General features: G+C 38.2%; 15 non-coding genes across 15 annotated transcripts; 10 read left to right on the top strand and 5 right to left on the bottom strand.

The window, feature by feature from the left end:
- The first annotated feature begins 3,108 nt into the window (after positions 1-3,108).
- trnae-uuc (transfer RNA glutamic acid (anticodon UUC)) lies at positions 3,109-3,180 on the top strand. The gene has a single exon. It is a non-coding gene; the product is annotated as a tRNA-Glu (tRNA).
- Positions 3,181-3,299: 119 nt separating this feature from the next.
- On the top strand, positions 3,300-3,386 carry trnay-gua (transfer RNA tyrosine (anticodon GUA)). The gene is given in 2 exon segments: positions 3,300-3,336; positions 3,351-3,386. It is a non-coding gene; the product is annotated as a tRNA-Tyr (tRNA).
- A 115-nt stretch (positions 3,387-3,501) lies between these two features.
- Positions 3,502-3,573, bottom strand: trnae-cuc (transfer RNA glutamic acid (anticodon CUC)). Its single transcript has one exon. It is a non-coding gene; the product is annotated as a tRNA-Glu (tRNA).
- A 3,296-nt stretch (positions 3,574-6,869) lies between these two features.
- On the top strand, positions 6,870-6,941 carry trnae-uuc (transfer RNA glutamic acid (anticodon UUC)). The gene has a single exon. It is a non-coding gene; the product is annotated as a tRNA-Glu (tRNA).
- Positions 6,942-7,060: 119 nt separating this feature from the next.
- On the top strand, positions 7,061-7,147 carry trnay-gua (transfer RNA tyrosine (anticodon GUA)). The gene is given in 2 exon segments: positions 7,061-7,097; positions 7,112-7,147. It is a non-coding gene; the product is annotated as a tRNA-Tyr (tRNA).
- A 115-nt stretch (positions 7,148-7,262) lies between these two features.
- Positions 7,263-7,334, bottom strand: trnae-cuc (transfer RNA glutamic acid (anticodon CUC)). The gene has a single exon. It is a non-coding gene; the product is annotated as a tRNA-Glu (tRNA).
- A 3,296-nt stretch (positions 7,335-10,630) lies between these two features.
- trnae-uuc (transfer RNA glutamic acid (anticodon UUC)) lies at positions 10,631-10,702 on the top strand. The gene has a single exon. It is a non-coding gene; the product is annotated as a tRNA-Glu (tRNA).
- Positions 10,703-10,821: 119 nt separating this feature from the next.
- On the top strand, positions 10,822-10,908 carry trnay-gua (transfer RNA tyrosine (anticodon GUA)). The gene is given in 2 exon segments: positions 10,822-10,858; positions 10,873-10,908. It is a non-coding gene; the product is annotated as a tRNA-Tyr (tRNA).
- Positions 10,909-11,023: 115 nt separating this feature from the next.
- Positions 11,024-11,095, bottom strand: trnae-cuc (transfer RNA glutamic acid (anticodon CUC)). Its single transcript has one exon. It is a non-coding gene; the product is annotated as a tRNA-Glu (tRNA).
- Positions 11,096-14,391: 3,296 nt separating this feature from the next.
- Positions 14,392-14,463, top strand: trnae-uuc (transfer RNA glutamic acid (anticodon UUC)). The gene has a single exon. It is a non-coding gene; the product is annotated as a tRNA-Glu (tRNA).
- Positions 14,464-14,582: 119 nt separating this feature from the next.
- trnay-gua (transfer RNA tyrosine (anticodon GUA)) lies at positions 14,583-14,669 on the top strand. The gene is given in 2 exon segments: positions 14,583-14,619; positions 14,634-14,669. It is a non-coding gene; the product is annotated as a tRNA-Tyr (tRNA).
- A 115-nt stretch (positions 14,670-14,784) lies between these two features.
- trnae-cuc (transfer RNA glutamic acid (anticodon CUC)) lies at positions 14,785-14,856 on the bottom strand. Its single transcript has one exon. It is a non-coding gene; the product is annotated as a tRNA-Glu (tRNA).
- Positions 14,857-21,284: 6,428 nt separating this feature from the next.
- On the top strand, positions 21,285-21,356 carry trnae-uuc (transfer RNA glutamic acid (anticodon UUC)). The gene has a single exon. It is a non-coding gene; the product is annotated as a tRNA-Glu (tRNA).
- A 119-nt stretch (positions 21,357-21,475) lies between these two features.
- Positions 21,476-21,562, top strand: trnay-gua (transfer RNA tyrosine (anticodon GUA)). The gene is given in 2 exon segments: positions 21,476-21,512; positions 21,527-21,562. It is a non-coding gene; the product is annotated as a tRNA-Tyr (tRNA).
- Positions 21,563-21,677: 115 nt separating this feature from the next.
- Positions 21,678-21,749, bottom strand: trnae-cuc (transfer RNA glutamic acid (anticodon CUC)). Its single transcript has one exon. It is a non-coding gene; the product is annotated as a tRNA-Glu (tRNA).
- Positions 21,750-24,571: the final 2,822 nt, after the last annotated feature.

Raw genomic sequence — 24,571 nt, 5'->3', positions numbered from 1 at the left:
GATCGCCAACCTGCATCTCGAAGGTTTTTAAAGCAGTTTTTTGCAGACGTCTGTGGCCCTGGATCCCAGTTCTTCCACTGAGAAACTGTCACAGGCTCTGTAGTAATATCCTAACAACACCACAACTTAACATGTATTTTATTTTATTTCCTTTATTTTTCCAGGAAGGTCCCATTGAGATTAAAAGAAATCCCTTCCTCCAGGGAGTCCTGGCCAAGATGGCCACACTACAAATCACACACAAACACATATAAAACATTCCAGAAAGTCAGGGCACAACATTCATCATAAATCAAGTAAAACAACAGCATGATTCAATCATTGTATGCTGCAGTAAAAATTTTTAATACATTCAAAGGAGGAATTGTTTCAGGAGGGACAGTAGCTTCAAATTCATTCCACAGCCATGGAGCATAGTAGGAGAAAGATGATTTACCATGCTCTGAATGTACCCTAGGTACTACTAATTTAATCCCATTAGATGATCTAGTGCTATAGTTCTTTCTACATAAACATAGAAGACTAGTAATGTAATTTGGAAGTCTACCCATCAATGTCTTTACAATAAATTCTAACATATGGGATTTCCTTCTTTGATATAAAGAGGACCAACCCAAATAGTTGTGCAGCAAACAATGATGAGTACGTGAACAAGAATTTGTTATAAAACGCAGTGCAGCATGATAAACGCCATCCAGCCTTTTCAATAAATATGTAGACGCATGCATGTAAACAACATCACCATAGTCTAAAATAGGTAAAATAGTACTCTGTATTATTCTCTTTCTAGCTATAAAGGAAAAACATTTTTTTTCCCGAAAAAGAAAACCCAGTCTTGGTTTAAGCCTTTTCACCAAGTAATTAATGTGAACATCAAAGGCTAACTTCTCATCGAGCCATATTCCTACATATTTATAAGTTGGTACTCTTTCTATATGTAAACCCTCAATAGTCAGAATAGGCATAACAGTAGACATAGAACGGCTACGTGTAAAAAGAATATACTTCGTTTTATTTACATTTAAAACTAATTTTAGTTTCAACAAAGTAAGCTGAAAAGTATAAAAAGAATCCTTAAGAATTTCAATAGCCTGAGACACAGAGGATGCAGTGGAGTAAATAATTGTATCGTCAGCATAAAAATGTAGCTTTGCGGATTGTATTCTCTGCCCCAATTCATTAATAAAAATAGAAAAAAGAAATGGTGCCAATAAAGAACCTTGCGGGACACCCTTCCTGACTATTACCATGGATGAGGTGTAATTATCTACAGCAACACATTGAGTTCTATCCGATAAATAATTTTTAAACCAACTCACAGCCGAATTATCGAGGCCAACACTTTTAAGCCTCCGTAACAGTAAAACATGATCCACTAAGTCAAACGCTTTTGTCAAATAAAAAAATAAGGCAGCACAATGTTGTCTATTATCGAGAGCAGTAATTAAATCATGTAGTAGCTGTTATCGTACTATGGCCCGCTCTAAATCCTGACTGAAATGCGTTGTAAATATCATGACTAAGTAGATATTCTTTCATTTGATCATTTATAATAGATTCAAAAACTTTTGCTAAAACCGGTAATTTAGAAATCGGACGATAATTATTCAAATCGGAAGGATCGCCTCCTTTTAATAAAGGCATAACCATAGCCGATTTCCAAGATGGTGGAATTACATTAGTGGATTGAGACTCAAATTAAAAATCGATGCAATAGGTTCGGCAATAATATCTGCTGACAATTTTTAAAAAATTGGTTCAATTTGGTCAGACCCACCTGATTTCTTACAGTCTAAATTTCGGAGTAGTTTACGAACTTGGGACGGCAATACAGGGGCAAAAGAAAATAAATCTGATTCACTATTAGTCAACTCATCAGTTCTCTGTTCATCAAGGACCAAGGAATTGTCTGTTATCAAACCAGCTGAAATAAAATTACTATTAAACGTATTAACAATATCAGCCTTGTCTGTAATCAATCTTTGATTCAATTTTAAAACTTTTGGAAGATTAGTGGATGTATTTGATCCTATAAAAGATTTCGTTAATTTCCAAAATTTAGAAGGACAATTCATGTTATCATTAATCAGGTTTAAATAATACTGACTCTTCGAACTTTATATTAATTTTGTACACTTATTTCGTAATAATCTATATTGAGACCAGTCCTCCTCACCATTTGTTTTCTTTGCTTTAGACCAAGCCACGTTTCTTTGCTTAATAAGATTAGAGACGGATTGATTGAACCAAATATTATTTCTACCTCTCACCCGAAATCTACGTAAAGGAGCATGTTTATCACAAATTTCTAGAAAGATAGATTTGAAATAATCCCAAGCATCAACCACATCAGGTATAATTGAAACCAACTGTAAATCACTATTATATAGATCATGCAAAAAAGCCTGTACATTAAAATTTTTAAATTGACGTTTAAGATTTGAATTGAGAATTGAGATCCCCAACATGTGAGGCCTCCATCTTGAAGGTTTTTGTAGCAGGCCCCTCATCTGACCCCTTCCTGATGTTGGGTCCAGGTCTGTTAATAGCATGAGAAAAAGTAGATGTCATCACAGGCCTCTGCCCAGTCGAAAACCAACAGGTGGCGTGTAAGCTCACGGACACCTGATCAGGGGGCCAGTGGTGCAATGGATAAAGCGTCTGACTACGGATCAGAAGATTCTAGGTTCGACTCCTGGCTGGCTCGCTCTGCCTCGTTTACTATGCTGTCAGCCCTTAGCCGTTTTATTAACCCATAGTTTTTGTTATTATTATTATTGGATTGATTGAGAAATATTAAAAATTGACAGTCCAACAATAGGCTGCTTTGTCAGTAGGATAACGGTTACCATACAATACTATGCGTCTTTTAAAATGCATTGCATGAGTACTGTCACAAGGACATTGCTTTACGACCAGTTTGTACTGTCTATTATACCATCGCAAGAATGGGAGGAAACTGAGCCCCTCATGAGGCAAATGAGAGCTCCCTCTGTTGAGCCTGATGAAATTGAATTCAGTAAACAATCCCTTCGGATCATTCCCATGTTCTTAAAGGGGACGGTCACACACTAGAAGTAAAAGGGTCTGCTCCAGGCATAAGGAAGATCCCATATGGTCTAGCGGTCAGGATTCCTGGTTTTCACCCAGGCGGCCCGGGTTCGACTCCCGGTATGGGAAGATCGGGTTGTCTTTGCACCACTTAATCGAAACAACCAGCATGTATGTCTGTAGCAGTTTTAGCCAGTGGCGGAGATTCAGCAACCTGATATGTTGAGGTTCTGTCCCCAATCAGTGTGCCTTCGATAGCTCAGCTGGAAGAGCGGAGGACTGTAGGTGGCAAGTTGGCAATCCTTAGGTCGCTGGTTCAACTCCGGCTCGAAGGAGTTCTTTTTCACACATAAACTTTTCCTTGGCCCTGCTTCTCGACGAGGGTGTTAGCGCTTGAGTTCGTATTTCGCCATTCTACAATCACGGCCGCCGGTGGTGGGCAAAAACTCATTCCCTGACCGGGAATCTAACCCGGGCCGCGGCGGTGAGAGCGCCGAATCCTAACCACTAGACCACCAGGGAAAGTCTGCTGACGACTTGCCCTCAAGCCTGGCTGTGGCCTTTACCCGATTTTGCAGCAAGACCACTAATACTTGTATTTTACTCCAGGAGAGGAGACGTCACCGACCCTGGCAAACTGACAAACTGTCACAGACTCTGTAGGAATATCCTAACAACACCACAACTTGCCATGAAAACAAAAACAATAAGATCGCCAACCTGCATCTCGAAGGTTTTTAAAGCAGTTTTTTGCAGACGTCTGTGGCCCTGGATCCCAGTTCTTCCACTGAGAAACTGTCACAGGCTCTGTAGTAATATCCTAACAACACCACAACTTAACATGTATTTTATTTTATTTCCTTTATTTTTCCAGGAAGGTCCCATTGAGATTAAAAGAAATCCCTTCCTCCAGGGAGTCCTGGCCAAGATGGCCACACTACAAATCACACACAAACACATATAAAACATTCCAGAAAGTCAGGGCACAACATTCATCATAAATCAAGTAAAACAACAGCATGATTCAATCATTGTATGCTGCAGTAAAAATTTTTAATACATTCAAAGGAGGAATTGTTTCAGGAGGGACAGTAGCTTCAAATTCATTCCACAGCCATGGAGCATAGTAGGAGAAAGATGATTTACCATGCTCTGAATGTACCCTAGGTACTACTAATTTAATCCCATTAGATGATCTAGTGCTATAGTTCTTTCTACATAAACATAGAAGACTAGTAATGTAATTTGGAAGTCTACCCATCAATGTCTTTACAATAAATTCTAACATATGGGATTTCCTTCTTTGATATAAAGAGGACCAACCCAAATAGTTGTGCAGCAAACAATGATGAGTACGTGAACAAGAATTTGTTATAAAACGCAGTGCAGCATGATAAACGCCATCCAGCCTTTTCAATAAATATGTAGACGCATGCATGTAAACAACATCACCATAGTCTAAAATAGGTAAAATAGTACTCTGTATTATTCTCTTTCTAGCTATAAAGGAAAAACATTTTTTTTCCCGAAAAAGAAAACCCAGTCTTGGTTTAAGCCTTTTCACCAAGTAATTAATGTGAACATCAAAGGCTAACTTCTCATCGAGCCATATTCCTACATATTTATAAGTTGGTACTCTTTCTATATGTAAACCCTCAATAGTCAGAATAGGCATAACAGTAGACATAGAACGGCTACGTGTAAAAAGAATATACTTCGTTTTATTTACATTTAAAACTAATTTTAGTTTCAACAAAGTAAGCTGAAAAGTATAAAAAGAATCCTTAAGAATTTCAATAGCCTGAGACACAGAGGATGCAGTGGAGTAAATAATTGTATCGTCAGCATAAAAATGTAGCTTTGCGGATTGTATTCTCTGCCCCAATTCATTAATAAAAATAGAAAAAAGAAATGGTGCCAATAAAGAACCTTGCGGGACACCCTTCCTGACTATTACCATGGATGAGGTGTAATTATCTACAGCAACACATTGAGTTCTATCCGATAAATAATTTTTAAACCAACTCACAGCCGAATTATCGAGGCCAACACTTTTAAGCCTCCGTAACAGTAAAACATGATCCACTAAGTCAAACGCTTTTGTCAAATAAAAAAATAAGGCAGCACAATGTTGTCTATTATCGAGAGCAGTAATTAAATCATGTAGTAGCTGTTATCGTACTATGGCCCGCTCTAAATCCTGACTGAAATGCGTTGTAAATATCATGACTAAGTAGATATTCTTTCATTTGATCATTTATAATAGATTCAAAAACTTTTGCTAAAACCGGTAATTTAGAAATCGGACGATAATTATTCAAATCGGAAGGATCGCCTCCTTTTAATAAAGGCATAACCATAGCCGATTTCCAAGATGGTGGAATTACATTAGTGGATTGAGACTCAAATTAAAAATCGATGCAATAGGTTCGGCAATAATATCTGCTGACAATTTTTAAAAAATTGGTTCAATTTGGTCAGACCCACCTGATTTCTTACAGTCTAAATTTCGGAGTAGTTTACGAACTTGGGACGGCAATACAGGGGCAAAAGAAAATAAATCTGATTCACTATTAGTCAACTCATCAGTTCTCTGTTCATCAAGGACCAAGGAATTGTCTGTTATCAAACCAGCTGAAATAAAATTACTATTAAACGTATTAACAATATCAGCCTTGTCTGTAATCAATCTTTGATTCAATTTTAAAACTTTTGGAAGATTAGTGGATGTATTTGATCCTATAAAAGATTTCGTTAATTTCCAAAATTTAGAAGGACAATTCATGTTATCATTAATCAGGTTTAAATAATACTGACTCTTCGAACTTTATATTAATTTTGTACACTTATTTCGTAATAATCTATATTGAGACCAGTCCTCCTCACCATTTGTTTTCTTTGCTTTAGACCAAGCCACGTTTCTTTGCTTAATAAGATTAGAGACGGATTGATTGAACCAAATATTATTTCTACCTCTCACCCGAAATCTACGTAAAGGAGCATGTTTATCACAAATTTCTAGAAAGATAGATTTGAAATAATCCCAAGCATCAACCACATCAGGTATAATTGAAACCAACTGTAAATCACTATTATATAGATCATGCAAAAAAGCCTGTACATTAAAATTTTTAAATTGACGTTTAAGATTTGAATTGAGAATTGAGATCCCCAACATGTGAGGCCTCCATCTTGAAGGTTTTTGTAGCAGGCCCCTCATCTGACCCCTTCCTGATGTTGGGTCCAGGTCTGTTAATAGCATGAGAAAAAGTAGATGTCATCACAGGCCTCTGCCCAGTCGAAAACCAACAGGTGGCGTGTAAGCTCACGGACACCTGATCAGGGGGCCAGTGGTGCAATGGATAAAGCGTCTGACTACGGATCAGAAGATTCTAGGTTCGACTCCTGGCTGGCTCGCTCTGCCTCGTTTACTATGCTGTCAGCCCTTAGCCGTTTTATTAACCCATAGTTTTTGTTATTATTATTATTGGATTGATTGAGAAATATTAAAAATTGACAGTCCAACAATAGGCTGCTTTGTCAGTAGGATAACGGTTACCATACAATACTATGCGTCTTTTAAAATGCATTGCATGAGTACTGTCACAAGGACATTGCTTTACGACCAGTTTGTACTGTCTATTATACCATCGCAAGAATGGGAGGAAACTGAGCCCCTCATGAGGCAAATGAGAGCTCCCTCTGTTGAGCCTGATGAAATTGAATTCAGTAAACAATCCCTTCGGATCATTCCCATGTTCTTAAAGGGGACGGTCACACACTAGAAGTAAAAGGGTCTGCTCCAGGCATAAGGAAGATCCCATATGGTCTAGCGGTCAGGATTCCTGGTTTTCACCCAGGCGGCCCGGGTTCGACTCCCGGTATGGGAAGATCGGGTTGTCTTTGCACCACTTAATCGAAACAACCAGCATGTATGTCTGTAGCAGTTTTAGCCAGTGGCGGAGATTCAGCAACCTGATATGTTGAGGTTCTGTCCCCAATCAGTGTGCCTTCGATAGCTCAGCTGGAAGAGCGGAGGACTGTAGGTGGCAAGTTGGCAATCCTTAGGTCGCTGGTTCAACTCCGGCTCGAAGGAGTTCTTTTTCACACATAAACTTTTCCTTGGCCCTGCTTCTCGACGAGGGTGTTAGCGCTTGAGTTCGTATTTCGCCATTCTACAATCACGGCCGCCGGTGGTGGGCAAAAACTCATTCCCTGACCGGGAATCGAACCCGGGCCGCGGCGGTGAGAGCGCCGAATCCTAACCACTAGACCACCAGGGAAAGTCTGCTGACGACTTGCCCTCAAGCCTGGCTGTGGCCTTTACCCGATTTTGCAGCAAGACCACTAATACTTGTATTTTACTCCAGGAGAGGAGACGTCACCGACCCTGGCAAACTGACAAACTGTCACAGACTCTGTAGGAATATCCTAACAACACCACAACTTGCCATGAAAACAAAAACAATAAGATCGCCAACCTGCATCTCGAAGGTTTTTAAAGCAGTTTTTTGCAGACGTCTGTGGCCCTGGATCCCAGTTCTTCCACTGAGAAACTGTCACAGGCTCTGTAGTAATATCCTAACAACACCACAACTTAACATGTATTTTATTTTATTTCCTTTATTTTTCCAGGAAGGTCCCATTGAGATTAAAAGAAATCCCTTCCTCCAGGGAGTCCTGGCCAAGATGGCCACACTACAAATCACACACAAACACATATAAAACATTCCAGAAAGTCAGGGCACAACATTCATCATAAATCAAGTAAAACAACAGCATGATTCAATCATTGTATGCTGCAGTAAAAATTTTTAATACATTCAAAGGAGGAATTGTTTCAGGAGGGACAGTAGCTTCAAATTCATTCCACAGCCATGGAGCATAGTAGGAGAAAGATGATTTACCATGCTCTGAATGTACCCTAGGTACTACTAATTTAATCCCATTAGATGATCTAGTGCTATAGTTCTTTCTACATAAACATAGAAGACTAGTAATGTAATTTGGAAGTCTACCCATCAATGTCTTTACAATAAATTCTAACATATGGGATTTCCTTCTTTGATATAAAGAGGACCAACCCAAATAGTTGTGCAGCAAACAATGATGAGTACGTGAACAAGAATTTGTTATAAAACGCAGTGCAGCATGATAAACGCCATCCAGCCTTTTCAATAAATATGTAGACGCATGCATGTAAACAACATCACCATAGTCTAAAATAGGTAAAATAGTACTCTGTATTATTCTCTTTCTAGCTATAAAGGAAAAACATTTTTTTTCCCGAAAAAGAAAACCCAGTCTTGGTTTAAGCCTTTTCACCAAGTAATTAATGTGAACATCAAAGGCTAACTTCTCATCGAGCCATATTCCTACATATTTATAAGTTGGTACTCTTTCTATATGTAAACCCTCAATAGTCAGAATAGGCATAACAGTAGACATAGAACGGCTACGTGTAAAAAGAATATACTTCGTTTTATTTACATTTAAAACTAATTTTAGTTTCAACAAAGTAAGCTGAAAAGTATAAAAAGAATCCTTAAGAATTTCAATAGCCTGAGACACAGAGGATGCAGTGGAGTAAATAATTGTATCGTCAGCATAAAAATGTAGCTTTGCGGATTGTATTCTCTGCCCCAATTCATTAATAAAAATAGAAAAAAGAAATGGTGCCAATAAAGAACCTTGCGGGACACCCTTCCTGACTATTACCATGGATGAGGTGTAATTATCTACAGCAACACATTGAGTTCTATCCGATAAATAATTTTTAAACCAACTCACAGCCGAATTATCGAGGCCAACACTTTTAAGCCTCCGTAACAGTAAAACATGATCCACTAAGTCAAACGCTTTTGTCAAATAAAAAAATAAGGCAGCACAATGTTGTCTATTATCGAGAGCAGTAATTAAATCATGTAGTAGCTGTTATCGTACTATGGCCCGCTCTAAATCCTGACTGAAATGCGTTGTAAATATCATGACTAAGTAGATATTCTTTCATTTGATCATTTATAATAGATTCAAAAACTTTTGCTAAAACCGGTAATTTAGAAATCGGACGATAATTATTCAAATCGGAAGGATCGCCTCCTTTTAATAAAGGCATAACCATAGCCGATTTCCAAGATGGTGGAATTACATTAGTGGATTGAGACTCAAATTAAAAATCGATGCAATAGGTTCGGCAATAATATCTGCTGACAATTTTTAAAAAATTGGTTCAATTTGGTCAGACCCACCTGATTTCTTACAGTCTAAATTTCGGAGTAGTTTACGAACTTGGGACGGCAATACAGGGGCAAAAGAAAATAAATCTGATTCACTATTAGTCAACTCATCAGTTCTCTGTTCATCAAGGACCAAGGAATTGTCTGTTATCAAACCAGCTGAAATAAAATTACTATTAAACGTATTAACAATATCAGCCTTGTCTGTAATCAATCTTTGATTCAATTTTAAAACTTTTGGAAGATTAGTGGATGTATTTGATCCTATAAAAGATTTCGTTAATTTCCAAAATTTAGAAGGACAATTCATGTTATCATTAATCAGGTTTAAATAATACTGACTCTTCGAACTTTATATTAATTTTGTACACTTATTTCGTAATAATCTATATTGAGACCAGTCCTCCTCACCATTTGTTTTCTTTGCTTTAGACCAAGCCACGTTTCTTTGCTTAATAAGATTAGAGACGGATTGATTGAACCAAATATTATTTCTACCTCTCACCCGAAATCTACGTAAAGGAGCATGTTTATCACAAATTTCTAGAAAGATAGATTTGAAATAATCCCAAGCATCAACCACATCAGGTATAATTGAAACCAACTGTAAATCACTATTATATAGATCATGCAAAAAAGCCTGTACATTAAAATTTTTAAATTGACGTTTAAGATTTGAATTGAGAATTGAGATCCCCAACATGTGAGGCCTCCATCTTGAAGGTTTTTGTAGCAGGCCCCTCATCTGACCCCTTCCTGATGTTGGGTCCAGGTCTGTTAATAGCATGAGAAAAAGTAGATGTCATCACAGGCCTCTGCCCAGTCGAAAACCAACAGGTGGCGTGTAAGCTCACGGACACCTGATCAGGGGGCCAGTGGTGCAATGGATAAAGCGTCTGACTACGGATCAGAAGATTCTAGGTTCGACTCCTGGCTGGCTCGCTCTGCCTCGTTTACTATGCTGTCAGCCCTTAGCCGTTTTATTAACCCATAGTTTTTGTTATTATTATTATTGGATTGATTGAGAAATATTAAAAATTGACAGTCCAACAATAGGCTGCTTTGTCAGTAGGATAACGGTTACCATACAATACTATGCGTCTTTTAAAATGCATTGCATGAGTACTGTCACAAGGACATTGCTTTACGACCAGTTTGTACTGTCTATTATACCATCGCAAGAATGGGAGGAAACTGAGCCCCTCATGAGGCAAATGAGAGCTCCCTCTGTTGAGCCTGATGAAATTGAATTCAGTAAACAATCCCTTCGGATCATTCCCATGTTCTTAAAGGGGACGGTCACACACTAGAAGTAAAAGGGTCTGCTCCAGGCATAAGGAAGATCCCATATGGTCTAGCGGTCAGGATTCCTGGTTTTCACCCAGGCGGCCCGGGTTCGACTCCCGGTATGGGAAGATCGGGTTGTCTTTGCACCACTTAATCGAAACAACCAGCATGTATGTCTGTAGCAGTTTTAGCCAGTGGCGGAGATTCAGCAACCTGATATGTTGAGGTTCTGTCCCCAATCAGTGTGCCTTCGATAGCTCAGCTGGAAGAGCGGAGGACTGTAGGTGGCAAGTTGGCAATCCTTAGGTCGCTGGTTCAACTCCGGCTCGAAGGAGTTCTTTTTCACACATAAACTTTTCCTTGGCCCTGCTTCTCGACGAGGGTGTTAGCGCTTGAGTTCGTATTTCGCCATTTTACAATCACGGCCGCCGGTGGTGGGCAAAAACTCATTCCCTGACCGGGAATCGAACCCGGGCCGCGGCGGTGAGAGCGCCGAATCCTAACCACTAGACCACCAGGGAAAGTCTGCTGACGACTTGCCCTCAAGCCTGGCTGTGGCCTTTACCCGATTTTGCAGCAAGACCACTAATACTTGTATTTTACTCCAGGAGAGGAGACGTCACCGACCCTGGCAAACTAACAAACTGTCACAGACTCTGTAGGAATATCCTAACAACACCACAACTTGCCATGAAAACAAAAACAATAAGATCGCCAACCTGCATCTCGAAGGTTTTTAAAGCAGTTTTTTGCAGACGTCTGTGGCCCTGGATCCCAGTTCTTCCACTGAGAAACTGTCACAGGCTCTGTAGTAATATCCTAACAACACCACAACTTAACATGTATTTTATTTTATTTCCTTTATTTTTCCAGGAAGGTCCCATTGAGATTAAAAGAAATCCCTTCCTCCAGGGAGTCCTGGCCAAGATGGCCACACTACAAATCACACACAAACACATATAAAACATTCCAGAAAGTCAGGGCACAACATTCATCATAAATCAAGTAAAACAACAGCATGATTCAATCATTGTATGCTGCAGTAAAAATTTTTAATACATTCAAAGGAGGAATTGTTTCAGGAGGGACAGTAGCTTCAAATTCATTCCACAGCCATGGAGCATAGTAGGAGAAAGATGATTTACCATGCTCTGAATGTACCCTAGGTACTACTAATTTAATCCCATTAGATGATCTAGTGCTATAGTTCTTTCTACATAAACATAGAAGACTAGTAATGTAATTTGGAAGTCTACCCATCAATGTCTTTACAATAAATTCTAACATATGGGATTTCCTTCTTTGATATAAAGAGGACCAACCCAAATAGTTGTGCAGCAAACAATGATGAGTACGTGAACAAGAATTTGTTATAAAACGCAGTGCAGCATGATAAACGCCATCCAGCCTTTTCAATAAATATGTAGACGCATGCATGTAAACAACATCACCATAGTCTAAAATAGGTAAAATAGTACTCTGTATTATTCTCTTTCTAGCTATAAAGGAAAAACATTTTTTTTCCCGAAAAAGAAAACCCAGTCTTGGTTTAAGCCTTTTCACCAAGTAATTAATGTGAACATCAAAGGCTAACTTCTCATCGAGCCATATTCCTACATATTTATAAGTTGGTACTCTTTCTATATGTAAACCCTCAATAGTCAGAATAGGCATAACAGTAGACATAGAACGGCTACGTGTAAAAAGAATATACTTCGTTTTATTTACATTTAAAACTAATTTTAGTTTCAACAAAGTAAGCTGAAAAGTATAAAAAGAATCCTTAAGAATTTCAATAGCCTGAGACACAGAGGATGCAGTGGAGTAAATAATTGTATCGTCAGCATAAAAATGTAGCTTTGCGGATTGTATTCTCTGCCCCAATTCATTAATAAAAATAGAAAAAAGAAATGGTGCCAATAAAGAACCTTGCGGGACACCCTTCCTGACTATTACCATGGATGAGGTGTAATTATCTACAGCAACACATTGAGTTCTATCCGATAAATAATTTTTAAACCAACTCACAGCCGAATTATCGAGGCCAACACTTTTAAGCCTCCGTAACAGTAAAACATGATCCACTAAGTCAAACGCTTTTGTCAAATAAAAAAATAAGGCAGCACAATGTTGTCTATTATCGAGAGCAGTAATTAAATCATGTAGTAGCTGTTATCGTACTATGGCCCGCTCTAAATCCTGACTGAAATGCGTTGTAAATATCATGACTAAGTAGATATTCTTTCATTTGATCATTTATAATAGATTCAAAAACTTTTGCTAAAACCGGTAATTTAGAAATCGGACGATAATTATTCAAATCGGAAGGATCGCCTCCTTTTAATAAAGGCATAACCATAGCCGATTTCCAAGATGGTGGAATTACATTAGTGGATTGAGACTCAAATTAAAAATCGATGCAATAGGTTCGGCAATAATATCTGCTGACAATTTTTAAAAAATTGGTTCAATTTGGTCAGACCCACCTGATTTCTTACAGTCTAAATTTCGGAGTAGTTTACGAACTTGGGACGGCAATACAGGGGCAAAAGAAAATAAATCTGATTCACTATTAGTCAACTCATCAGTTCTCTGTTCATCAAGGACCAAGGAATTGTCTGTTATCAAACCAGCTGAAATAAAATTACTATTAAACGTATTAACAATATCAGCCTTGTCTGTAATCAATCTTTGATTCAATTTTAAAACTTTTGGAAGATTAGTGGATGTATTTGATCCTATAAAAGATTTCGTTAATTTCCAAAATTTAGAAGGACAATTCATGTTATCATTAATCAGGTTTAAATAATACTGACTCTTCGAACTTTATATTAATTTTGTACACTTATTTCGTAATAATCTATATTGAGACCAGTCCTCCTCACCATTTGTTTTCTTTGCTTTAGACCAAGCCACGTTTCTTTGCTTAATAAGATTAGAGACGGATTGATTGAACCAAATATTATTTCTACCTCTCACCCGAAATCTACGTAAAGGAGCATGTTTATCACAAATTTCTAGAAAGATAGATTTGAAATAATCCCAAGCATCAACCACATCAGGTATAATTGAAACCAACTGTAAATCACTATTATATAGATCATGCAAAAAAGCCTGTACATTAAAATTTTTAAATTGACGTTTAAGATTTGAATTGAGAATTGAGATCCCCAACATGTGAGGCCTCCATCTTGAAGGTTTTTGTAGCAGGCCCCTCATCTGACCCCTTCCTGATGTTGGGTCCAGGTCTGTTAATAGCATGAGAAAAAGTAGATGTCATCACAGGCCTCTGCCCAGTCGAAAACCAACAGGTGTCGTGTAAGCTCACGGACACCTGATCAGGGGGCCAGTGGTGCAATGGATAAAGCGTCTGACTACGGATCAGAAGATTCTAGGTTCGACTCCTGGCTGGCTCGCTCTGCCTCGTTTACTATGCTGTCAGCCCTTAGCCGTTTTATTAACCCATAGTTTTTGTTATTATTATTATTGGATTGATTGAGAAATATTAAAAATTGACAGTCCAACAATAGGCTGCTTAGTCAGTAGGATAACGGTTACCATACAATACTATGCGTCTTTTAAAATGCATTGCATGAGTACTGTCACAAGGACATTGCTTTACGACCAGTTTGTACTGTCTATTATACCATCGCAAGAATGGGAGGAAACTGAGCCCCTCATGAGGCAAATGAGAGCTCCCTCTGTTGAGCCTGATGAAATTGAATTCAGTAAACAATCCCTTCGGATCATTCCCATGTTCTTAAAGGGGACGGTCACACACTAGAAGTAAAAGGGTCTGCTCCAGGCATAAGGAAGATCCCATATGGTCTAGCGGTCAGGATTCCTGGTTTTCACCCAGGCGGCCCGGGTTCGACTCCCGGTATGGGAAGATCGGGTTGTCTTTGCATCACTTAATCGAAACAACCAGCATGTATGTCTGTAGCAGTTTTAGCCAGTGGCGGAGATTCAGCAACCTGATATGTTGAGGTTCTGTCCCCAATCAGTGTGCCTTCGATAGCTCAGCTGGAAGAGCGGAGGACTGTAGGTGGCAAGTTGGCAATCCTTAGGTCGCTGGTTCAACTCCGGCTCGAAGGAGTTCGTTTTCACACATAAACTTTTCCTTGGCCCTGCTTCTCGACGAGGGTGTTAGCGCTTGAGTTCGTATTTCGCCATTTTACAATCACGGCCGCCGGTGGTGGGCAAAAACTCATTCCCTGACCGGGAATCAAACCCGGGCCGCGGCGGTGAGAGCGCCGAATCCTAACCACTAGACCACCAGGGAAAGTCTGCTGACGACTTGCCCTCAAGCCTGGCTGTGGCCTTTACCCGATTTTGCAGCAAGACCACTAATACTTGTATTTTACTCCAGGAGAGGAGACGTCACCGACCCTGGCAAACTGACAAACTGTCACAGACTCTGTAGGAATATCCTAACAACACCACAACTTGCCATGAAAACAAAAACAATAAGATCGCCAACCTGCATCTCGAAGGTTTTTAAAGCAGTTTTTTGCAGACGTCTGTGGCCCTGGATCCCAGTTCTTCCACTGAGAAACTGTCACAGGCTCTGTAGTAATATCCTAACAACACCACAACTTAACATGTATTTTATTTTATTTCCTTTATTTTTCCAGGAAGGTCCCATTGAGATTAAAAGAAATCCCTTCCTCCAGGGAGTCCTGGCCAAGATGGCCACACTACAAATCACACACAAACACATATAAAACATTCCAGAAAGTCAGGGCACAACATTCATCATAAATCAAGTAAAACAACAGCATGATTCAATCATTGTATGCTGCAGTAAAAAATTTTAATACATTCAAAGGAGGAATTGTTTCAGGAGGGACAGTAGCTTGAAATTCATTCCACAGCCATGGAGCATAGTAGGAGAAAGATGATTTACCATGCTCTGAATGTACCCTAGGTACTACTAATTTAATCCCATTAGATGATCTAGTGCTATAGTTCTTTCTACATAAACATAGAAGACTAGTAATGTAATTTGGAAGTCTACCCATCAATGTCTTTACAATAAATTCTAACATATGGGATTTCCTTCTTTGATATAAAGAGGACCAACCCAAATAGTTGTGCAGCAAACAATGATGAGTACGTGAACAAGAATTTGTTATAAAACGCAGTGCAGCATGATAAACGCCATCCAGCCTTTTCAATAAATATGCAGACGCATGCATGTAAACAACATCACCATAGTCTAAAATAGGTAAAATAGTACTCTGTATTATTCTCTTTCTAGCTATAAAGGAAAAACATTTTTTTTCCCGAAAAAGAAAACCCAGTCTTGGTTTAAGCCTTTTCACCAAGTAATTAATGTGAACATCAAAGGCTAACTTCTCATCGAGCCATATTCCTAAATATTTATAAGTTGGTACTCTTTCTATATGTAAACCCTCAATAGTCAGAATAGGCATAACAGTAGACATAGAACGGCTACGTGTAAAAAGAATATACTTCGTTTTATTTACATTTAAAACTAATTTTAGTTTCAACAAAGTAAGCTGAAAAGTATAAAAAGAATCCTTAAGAATTTCAATAGCCTGAGACACAGAGGATGCAGTGGAGTAAATAATTGTATCGTCAGCATAAAAATGTAGCTTTGCGGATTGTATTCTCTGCCCCAATTCATTAATAAAAATAGAAAAAAGAAATGGTGCCAATAAAGAACCTTGCGGGACACCCTTCCTGACTATTACCATGGATGAGGTGTAATTATCTACAGCAACACATTGAGTTCTATCCGATAAATAATTTTTAAACCAACTCACAGCCGAATTATCGAGGCCAACACTTTTAAGCCTCCGTAACAGTAAAACATGATCCACTAAGTCAAACGCTTTTGTCAAATAAAAAAATAAGGCAGCACAATGTTGTCTATTATCGAGAGCAGTAATTAAATCATGTAGTAGCTGTTATCGTACTATGGCCCGCTCTAAATCCTGACTGAAATGCGTTGTAAATATCATGACTAAGTAGATATTCTTTCATTTGATCATTTATAATAGATTCAAAAACTTTTGCTAAAACCGGTAATTTAGAAATCGGACGATAATTATTCAAATCGGAAGGATCGCCTCCTTTTAATAAAGGCATAACCATAGCCGATTTCCAAGATGGTGGAATTACATTAGTGGATAGACTCAAATTAAAAATCGATGCAATAGGTTCGGCAATAATATCTGCTGACAATTTTTAAAAAATTGGTTCAATTTGGTCAGACCCACCTGATTTCTTACAGTCTAAATTTCGGAGTAGTTTACGAACTTGGGACGGCAATACAGGGGCAAAAGAAAATAAATCTGATTCACTATTAGTCAACTCATCAGTTCTCTGTTCATCAAGGACCAAGGAATTGTCTGTTATCAAACCAGCTGAAATAAAATTACTATTAAACGTATTAACAATATCAGCCTTGTCTGTAATCAATCTTTGATTCAATTTTAAAACTTTTGGAAGATTAGTGGATGTATTTGATCCTATAAAAGATTTCGTTAATTTCCAAAATTTAGAAGGACAATTCATGTTATCATTAATCAGGTTTAAATAATACTGACTCTTCGAACTTTATATTAATTTTGTACACTTATTTCGTAATAATCTATATTGAGACCAGTCCTCCTCACCATTTGTTTTCTTTGCTTTAGACCAAGCCACGTTTCTTTGCTTAATAAGATTAGAGACGGATTGATTGAACCAAATATTATTTCTACCTCTCACCCGAAATCTACGTAAAGGAGCATGTTTATCACAAATTTCTAGAAAGATAGATTTGAAATAATCCCAAGCATCAACCACATCAGGTATAATTGAAACCAACTGTAAATCACTATTATATAGATCATGCAAAAAAGCCTGTACATTAAAATTTTTAAATTGACGTTTAAGATTTGAATTGAGAATTGAGATCCCCAACATGTGAGGCCTCCATCTTGAAGGTTTTTGTAGCAGGCCCCTCATCTGACCCCTTCCTGATGTTGGGTCCAGGTCTGTTAATAGCATGAGAAAAAGTAGATGTCATCACAGGCCTCTGCCCAGTCGAAAACCAACAGGTGGCGTGTAAGCTCACGGACACCTGATCAGGGGGCCAGTGGTGCAATGGATAAAGCGTCTGACTACGGATCAGAAGATTCTAGGTTCGACTCCTGGCTGGCTCGCTCTGCCTCGTTTACTATGCTGTCAGCCCTTAGCCGTTTTATTAACCCATAGTTTTTGTTATTATTATTATTGGATTGATTGAGAAATATTAAAAATTGACAGTCCAACAATAGGCTGCTTTGTCAGTAGGATAACGGTTACCATACAATACTATGCGTCTTTTAAAATGCATTGCATGAGTACTGTCACAAGGACATTGCTTTACGACCAGTTTGTACTGTCTATTATACCATCGCAAGAATGGGAGGAAACTGAGCCCCTCATGAGGCAAATGAGAGCTCCCTCTGTTGAGCCTGATGAAATTGAATTCAGTAAACAATCCCTTCGGATCATTCCCATGTTCTTAAAGGGGACGGTCACACACTAGAAGTAAAAGGGTCTGCTCCAGGCATAAGGAAGATCCCATATGGTCTAGCGGTCAGGATTCCTGGTTTTCACCTGCATCTCGAAGGTTTTTAAAGCAGTTTTTTGCAGACGTCTGTGGCCCTGGATCCCAGTTCTTCCACTGAGAAACTGTCACAGGCTCTGTAGTAATATCCTAACAACACCACAACTTAACATGTATTTTATTTTATTTCCTTTATTTTTCCAGGAAGGTCCCATTGAGATTAAAAGAAATCCCTTCCTCCAGGGAGTCCTGGCCAAGATGGCCACACTACAAATCACACACAAACACATATAAAACATTCCAGAAAGTCAGGGCACAACATTCATCATAAATCAAGTAAAACAACAGCATGATTCAATCATTGTATGCTGCAGTAAAAATTTTTAATACATTCAAAGGAGGAATTGTTTCAGGAGGGACAGTAGCTTCAAATTCATTCCACAGCCATGGAGCATAGTAGGAGAAAGATGATTTACCATGCTCTGAATGTACCCTAGGTACTACTAATTTAATCCCATTAGATGATCTAGTGCTATAGTTCTTTCTACATAAACATAGAAGACTAGTAATGTAATTTGGAAGTCTACCCATCAATGTCTTTACAATAAATTCTAACATATGGGATTTCCTTCTTTGATATAAAGAGGACCAACCCAAATAGTTGTGCAGCAAACAATGATGAGTACGTGAACAAGAATTTGTTATAAAACGCAGTGCAGCATGATAAACGCCATCCAGCCTTTTCAATAAATATGCAGACGCATGCATGTAAACAACATCACCATAGTCTAAAATAGGTAAAATAGTACTCTGTATTATTCTCTTTCTAGCTATAAAGGAAAAACATTTTTTTTCCCGAAAAAGAAAACCCAGTCTTGGTTTAAGCCTTTTCACCAAGTAATTAATGTGAACATCAAAGGCTAACTTCTCATCGAGCCATATTCCTAAATATTTATAAGTTGGTACTCTTTCTATATGTAAACCCTCAATAGTCAGAATAGGCATAACAGTAGACATAGAACGGCTACGTGTAAAAAGAATATACTTCGTTTTATTTACATTTAAAACTAATTTTAGTTTCAACAAAGTAAGCTGAAAAGTATAAAAAGAATCCTTAAGAATTTCAATAGCCTGAGACACAGAGGATGCAGTGGAGTAAATAATTGTATCGTCAGCATAAAAATGTAGCTTTGCGGATTGTATTCTCTGCCCCAATTCATTAATAAAAATAGAAAAAAGAAATGGTGCCAATAAAGAACCTTGCGGGACACCCTTCCTGACTATTACCATGGATGAGGTGTAATTATCTACAGCAACACATTGAGTTCTATCCGATAAATAATTTTTAAACCAACTCACAGCCGAATTATCGAGGCCAACACTTTTAAGCCTCCGTAACAGTAAAACATGATCCACTAAGTCAAACGCTTTTGTCAAATAAAAAAATAAGGCAGCACAATGTTGTCTATTATCGAGAGCAGTAATTAAATCATGTAGTAGCTGTTATCGTACTATGGCCCGCTCTAAATCCTGACTGAAATGCGTTGTAAATATCATGACTAAGTAGATATTCTTTCATTTGATCATTTATAATAGATTCAAAAACTTTTGCTAAAACCGGTAATTTAGAAATCGGACGATAATTATTCAAATCGGAAGGATCGCCTCCTTTTAATAAAGGCATAACCATAGCCGATTTCCAAGATGGTGGAATTACATTAGTGGATAGACTCAAATTAAAAATCGATGCAATAGGTTCGGCAATAATATCTGCTGACAATTTTTAAAAAATTGGTTCAATTTGGTCAGACCCACCTGATTTCTTACAGTCTAAATTTCGGAGTAGTTTACGAACTTGGGACGGCAATACAGGGGCAAAAGAAAATAAATCTGATTCACTATTAGTCAACTCATCAGTTCTCTGTTCATCAAGGACCAAGGAATTGTCTGTTATCAAACCAGCTGAAATAAAATTACTATTAAACGTATTAACAATATCAGCCTTGTCTGTAATCAATCTTTGATTCAATTTTAAAACTTTTGGAAGATTAGTGGATGTATTTGATCCTATAAAAGATTTCGTTAATTTCCAAAATTTAGAAGGACAATTCATGTTATCATTAATCAGGTTTAAATAATACTGACTCTTCGAACTTTATATTAATTTTGTACACTTATTTCGTAATAATCTATATTGAGACCAGTCCTCCTCACCATTTGTTTTCTTTGCTTTAGACCAAGCCACGTTTCTTTGCTTAATAAGATTAGAGACGGATTGATTGAACCAAATATTATTTCTACCTCTCACCCGAAATCTACGTAAAGGAGCATGTTTATCACAAATTTCTAGAAAGATAGATTTGAAATAATCCCAAGCATCAACCACATCAGGTATAATTGAAACCAACTGTAAATCACTATTATATAGATCATGCAAAAAAGCCTGTACATTAAAATTTTTAAATTGACGTTTAAGATTTGAATTGAGAATTGAGATCCCCAACATGTGAGGCCTCCATCTTGAAGGTTTTTGTAGCAGGCCCCTCATCTGACCCCTTCCTGATGTTGGGTCCAGGTCTGTTAATAGCATGAGAAAAAGTAGATGTCATCACAGGCCTCTGCCCAGTCGAAAACCAACAGGTGGCGTGTAAGCTCACGGACACCTGATCAGGGGGCCAGTGGTGCAATGGATAAAGCGTCTGACTACGGATCAGAAGATTCTAGGTTCGACTCCTGGCTGGCTCGCTCTGCCTCGTTTACTATGCTGTCAGCCCTTAGCCGTTTTATTAACCCATAGTTTTTGTTATTATTATTATTGGATTGATTGAGAAATATTAAAAATTGACAGTCCAACAATAGGCTGCTTTGTCAGTAGGATAACGGTTACCATACAATACTATGCGTCTTTTAAAATGCATTGCATGAGTACTGTCACAAGGACATTGCTTTACGACCAGTTTGTACTGTCTATTATACCATCGCAAGAATGGGAGGAAACTGAGCCCCTCATGAGGCAAATGAGAGCTCCCTCTGTTGAGCCTGATGAAATTGAATTCAGTAAACAATCCCTTCGGATCATTCCCATGTTCTTAAAGGGGACGGTCACACACTAGAAGTAAAAGGGTCTGCTCCAGGCATAAGGAAGATCCCATATGGTCTAGCGGTCAGGATTCCTGGTTTTCACCCAGGCGGCCCGGGTTCGACTCCCGGTATGGGAAGATCGGCTTGTCTTTGCATCACTTAATCGAAACAACCAGCATGTATGTCTGTAGCAGTTTTAGCCAGTGGCGGAGATTCAGCAACCTGATATGTTGAGGTTCTGTCCCCAATCAGTGTGCCTTCGATAGCTCAGCTGGAAGAGCGGAGGACTGTAGGTGGCAAGTTGGCAATCCTTAGGTCGCTGGTTCAACTCCGGCTCGAAGGAGTTCTTTTTCACACATAAACTTTTCCTTGGCCCTGCTTCTCGACGAGGGTGTTAGCGCTTGAGTTCGTATTTCGCCATTTTACAATCACGGCCGCCGGTGGTGGGCAAAAACTCATTCCCTGACCGGGAATCGAACCCGGGCCGCGGCGGTGAGAGCGCCGAATCCTAACCACTAGACCACCAGGGAAAGTCTGCTGACGACTTGCCCTCAAGCCTGGCTGTGGCCTTTACCCGATTTTGCAGCAAGACCACTAATACTTGTATTTTACTCCAGGAGAGGAGACGTCACCGACCCTGGCAAACTGACAAACTGTCACAGACTCTGTAGGAATATCCTAACAACACCACAACTTGCCATGAAAACAAAAACAATAAGATCGCCAACCTGCATCTCGAAGGTTTTTAAAGCAGTTTTTTGCAGACGTCTGTGGCCCTGGATCCCAGTTCTTCCACTGAGAAACTGTCACAGGCTCTGTAGTAATATCCTAACAACACCACAACTTAACATGTATTTTATTTTATTTCCTTTATTTTTCCAGAAAGGTCCCATTGAGATTAAAAGAAATCCCTTCCTCCAGGGAGTCCTGGCCAAGATGGCCACACTACAAATCACACACAAACACATATAAAACATTCCAGAAAGTCAGGGCACAACATTCATCATAAATCAAGTAAAACAACAGCATGATTCAATCATTGTATGCTGCAGTAAAAAATTTTAATACATTCAAAGGAGGAATTGTTTCAGGAGGGACAGTAGCTTCAAATTCATTCCACAGCCATGGAGCATAGTAGGAGAAAGATGATTTACCATGCTCTGAATGTACCCTAGGTACTACTAATTTAATCCCATTAGATGATCTAGTGCTATAGTTCTTTCTACATAAACATAGAAGACTAGTAATGTAATTTGGAAGTCTACCCATCAATGTCTTTACAATAAATTCTAACATATGGGATTTCCTTCTTTGATATAAAGAGGACCAACCCAAATAGTTGTGCAGCAAACAATGATGAGTACGTGAACAAGAATTTGTTATAAAACGCAGTGCAGCATGATAAACGCCATCCAGCCTTTTCAATAAATATGTAGACGCATGCATGTAAACAACATCACCATAGTCTAAAATAGGTAAAATAGTACTCTGTATTATTCTCTTTCTAGCTATAAAGGAAAAACATTTTTTTTCCCGAAAAAGAAAACCCAGTCTTGGTTTAAGCCTTTTCACCAAGTAATTAATGTGAACATCAAAGGCTAACTTCTCATCGAGCCATATTCCTACATATTTATAAGTTGCTACTCTTTCTATATGTAAACCCTCAATAGTCAGAATAGGCATAACAGTAGACATAGAACGGCTACGTGTAAAAAGAATATACTTCGTTTTATTTACATTTAAAACTAATTTTAGTTTCAACAAAGTAAGCTGAAAAGTATAAAAAGAATCCTTAAGAATTTCAATAGCCTGAGACACAGAGGATGCAGTGGAGTAAATAATTGTATCGTCAGCATAAAAATGTAGCTTTGCGGATTGTATTCTCTGCCCCAATTCATTAATAAAAATAGAAAAAAGAAATGGTGCCAATAAAGAACCTTGCGGGACACCCTTCCTGACTATTACCATGGATGAGGTGTAATTATCTACAGCAACACATTGAGTTCTATCCGATAAATAATTTTTAAACCAACTCACAGCCGAATTATCGAGGCCAACACTTTTAAGCCTCCGTAACAGTAAAACATGATCCACTAAGTCAAACGCTTTTGTCAAATAAAAAAATAAGGCAGCACAATGTTGTCTATTATCGAGAGCAGTAATTAAATCATGTAGTAGCTGTTATCGTACTATGGCCCGCTCTAAATCCTGACTGAAATGCGTTGTAAATATCATGACTAAGTAGATATTCTTTCATTTGATCATTTATAATAGATTCAAAAACTTTTGCTAAAACCGGTAATTTAGAAATCGGACGATAATTATTCAAATCGGAAGGATCGCCTCCTTTTAATAAAGGCATAACCATAGCCGATTTCCAAGATGGTGGAATTACATTAGTGGATAGACTCAAATTAAAAATCGATGCAATAGGTTCGGCAATAATATCTGCTGACAATTTTTAAAAAATTGGTTCAATTTGGTCAGACCCACCTGATTTCTTACAGTCTAAATTTCGGAGTAGTTTACGAACTTGGGACGGCAATACAGGGGCAAAAGAAAATAAATCTGATTCACTATTAGTCAACTCATCAGTTCTCTGTTCATCAAGGACCAAGGAATTGTCTGTTATCAAACCAGCTGAAATAAAATTACTATTAAACGTATTAACAATATCAGCCTTGTCTGTAATCAATCTTTGATTCAATTTTAAAACTTTTGGAAGATTAGTGGATGTATTTGATCCTATAAAAGATTTCGTTAATTTCCAAAATTTAGAAGGACAATTCATGTTATCATTAATCAGGTTTAAATAATACTGACTCTTCGAACTTTATATTAATTTTGTACACTTATTTCGTAATAATCTATATTGAGACCAGTCCTCCTCACCATTTGTTTTCTTTGCTTTAGACCAAGCCACGTTTCTTTGCTTAATAAGATTAGAGACGGATTGATTGAACCAAATATTATTTCTACCTCTCACCCGAAATCTACGTAAAGGAGCATGTTTATCACAAATTTCTAGAAAGATAGATTTGAAATAATCCCAAGCATCAACCACATCAGGTATAATTGAAACCAACTGTAAATCACTATTATATAGATCATGCAAAAAAGCCTGTACATTAAAATTTTTAAATTGACGTTTAAGATTTGAATTGAGAATTGAGATCCCCAACATGTGAGGCCTCCATCTTGAAGGTTTTTGTAGCAGGCCCCTCATCTGACCCCTTCCTGATGTTGGGTCCAGGTCTGTTAATAGCATGAGAAAAAGTAGATGTCATCACAGGCCTCTGCCCAGTCGAAAACCAACAGGTGGCGTGTAAGCTCACGGACACCTGATCAGGGG

This window comes from Siphateles boraxobius, unplaced genomic scaffold (genome assembly GCF_051911475.1).
Source record: "Siphateles boraxobius isolate OS27281-9 unplaced genomic scaffold, OSU_SipBor_1 77, whole genome shotgun sequence".
In the NCBI taxonomy this organism is placed as follows: domain Eukaryota; kingdom Metazoa; phylum Chordata; class Actinopteri; order Cypriniformes; family Leuciscidae; genus Siphateles; species Siphateles boraxobius.
The sequence above is the reverse complement of the archived record's forward strand: the minus strand, read 5'-3'. Positions and strand labels throughout refer to the sequence as shown.